Here is a 2,960-nt window from a genome sequence, read left to right on the forward strand (position 1 = left end):
TGTTGCCAGGGGTTACAATCTTACAGGTCCACCATTATACATAGGGTCTGTCATTGATTGAAAGGTCTTTATGCAGTGTTTGTGCTAACCTCTGTACTTTCTTTCATCAGAGTTTTGAAGTTTACCTCATATAGATCCTACATGTTTCCCGGATTATATCTAAGTCTTTTATGTGGGGGTATTACTATAAGTGGTACTTTTTAAATTGCAAGTTTCTTTGCTAATGTAGAGGAAAGCAGCTGACTTTTGTAGATTAACTTGCAATGCTTCAGTCTGAACTATAATAGTTTACTAATCCCAGGAGTTTTAGTTTTATTTTTCAATTCTTTGGAATTTTTTTTCTACGTAGATGTTTATGTGAAACACAGATAATATTGTCTTATTTCTCCCTTTCCAAACTGTGTACATTGTACTTCCTTTTTTTGACCTGTTGCATTAGCTGGGACATCTAGTGAGGCTGAAGAGGAATTCTGAGAGGGAATACATTCGCCTTGTTGATCCTCCTGTGGAGATGGAATCTGGTTCCTTGTTATCAAGTGTGAAGCTAGCTGTAGATGGTTTGTAGGTATTCTTTAATAAGTTCAGGAATTTCTACTCTATTTCTAGTTTGTTGGAAATTTTAAAAAAGAAGTCATAAATTGACATTGAATTTTCTTAATGGCTTTTCTGTTTTGATTAATAAGATTATATGATTTTTTTTCTTCAGTAGTCTGCTGATATGAAAGATGACATTGATTGATCTGTGAGTATTGAATCAACTTGTATTCCTGAAATAAATTCTGCTTGGTCATGGTATATGATTCCTTTTTTATACTGTTGAATTCAATTTACCAATATTTTTCTCAGTTTATATGTGTTTGTTGCTGTAACATTTTGTTTTGAACATCACAAATGCACCAGATGAGCCATTCATCTTAAGACATCTGTACCATAACTAAAAAGCACTGTACTCATGTTCATAATAAATTTCTGACAAACTAAAACTCATGAATGATATTGTTCTCTAATAATAAAATACTTCATCATCAACTCAAAGTAATTCTTAAATAAAAAGATCAAAATCTCCCTTCCTTTTCTTATATTTAAACCAAAATGTTAAAAAAATACTCATTTTTCACCTAGAAAGAACACTTATGTTAACCAGTTTAAAATAAAACCCAGCATGCCTTGAAACAGGGGAAAGCAAGAAAAAATATTTAATTGAGCAATTTGGTATCTATATTCATCAGAAATATTGGTCTCTAGTTTTCCTTTCTTGGAATGTCTTTATCTGGTTTTAGTAATAGAATAATGCTGGGCTTATAAAATGAACTAGGAATTGTTCTCTTTTCTTTTCGTTAGTGTTATTAGGGCATAGCTTTATTTATCTCTTGCCTTTCAATCCCTCTGTCTTTGCATTTAAAGTGGGTTTCTCCTAGACAATATACAGTAAAGTCCTGCATTTATGCTTTATAATTTTATCACAAAAGAAACATCACAGATATTTTTAGGGGAATTTTACCAAGTATTCAAGGAGGGTATAATTACATGTCTTAGTAAGCTTTGGTGTCAGGGTGACCAAAAGACCTGATGATCAATATAGAGGAGAGAAAGCTTATTGGGGGCTCACAATTTCAGGAGTTCAATCTATGTATGGCTACTCCATAGCTCTGGGCCCAAGGTGAGACAGAGCATCATAGCAGAAGAGTGTGAAGGAGGAAAGCAGTTAAGGACATGGCCATCAGGAGCAGGGACAAAATATATACCCCAAAGTAATGGCCCCAGTAACCTACCTCCTCCAGGCACCTACCTCCTCCTACCTGCCTTCAGTTACAGTCCAGTTAATCCATATCAGTGGATTAATGCACTGATTAGGTTAAGGCTGTCATAACTAAATCATTGTGACTCTGAATGTTCTTTCATTGTCTCACATATGAACTTTTGAAGGACACCTCATATTCAGAACATAACATTCCAGTTTTCCCAAATGTATTCACAGAATAATAAATGAAGCAGGAGTTCTACTCCTTTTAGAAAGTGGTATAATCTTGATAAACCAAAGCAATTAAAATAAATAACAAAAAACTATATATGAGGAGGAAAAAATGTCAGGAATTTAATTCTGTAGTGTAGATACAAAGACAACTGAGTTCAGAAGCATATCAAAAGTCATACATCTTGATCATTTAAATTTCACATAGAAATGCAAGATTAATTCAGAATTATATAATTCACCACATTTCCATGACAAAAAAGAAGAAAAATAAGAAAATCATATCAATAGATTTTTTTTAAGGTAACAGCCACTATGGATAAATATCTTTAAAATTACAAATATAAGAGGATTTTTAAAAAATGTTTTTTAGTTGTTGATGGATCTTTATTTTATTTATTTGTCTGTGGTGCTGAGAATTGAACCCAGTGCATCACACATGCTAGGCAACTGAGTTACCACTGAGCCAAAACCCCAGCACCCAAAGAGGATTTCTTAATGAAGGAATCTACAATAAGTATTTTATCAGGAGAAACATAAAGCATTCTTGTTAAAAATCACAAAGAAGGTAAAAATGCACAGTGCCAACGTTGACATTCACTGTGAGATGTAGGTAAAGGCAGCACAATCCATTAAGAAAAAGAAATTAATTGGTAAGAATTTAAAAGGGAGATACCAATCTGCCATTATTATTTTGCAGACTGTATTATGGCAGAACATAGAGCATGCTTCTCATTGCTCAGTATGAAGTTAATATACACAATCCAATTGTATCATTTTATATGAGCAATTCATAGACAAAATAGTTTTGAGTTATTGGCCCAATAACAACAAAAATAAAAATAACGTACTTTGAAATAAAATAAAACATAGAAAATTTGAATAAATAACTTTTTAAACTTTTTAAAAATTATTTTAAAAACTCTAATGTGGAGGCACATATCATAGTCAATGCCTCTAAGACTTGAGAAAGGTATTAATTTTCCTG

Source organism: Urocitellus parryii, chromosome Y (genome assembly GCF_045843805.1).
Source record: "Urocitellus parryii isolate mUroPar1 chromosome Y, mUroPar1.hap1, whole genome shotgun sequence".
NCBI classification, from domain to species: Eukaryota; Metazoa; Chordata; class Mammalia; order Rodentia; family Sciuridae; genus Urocitellus; species Urocitellus parryii.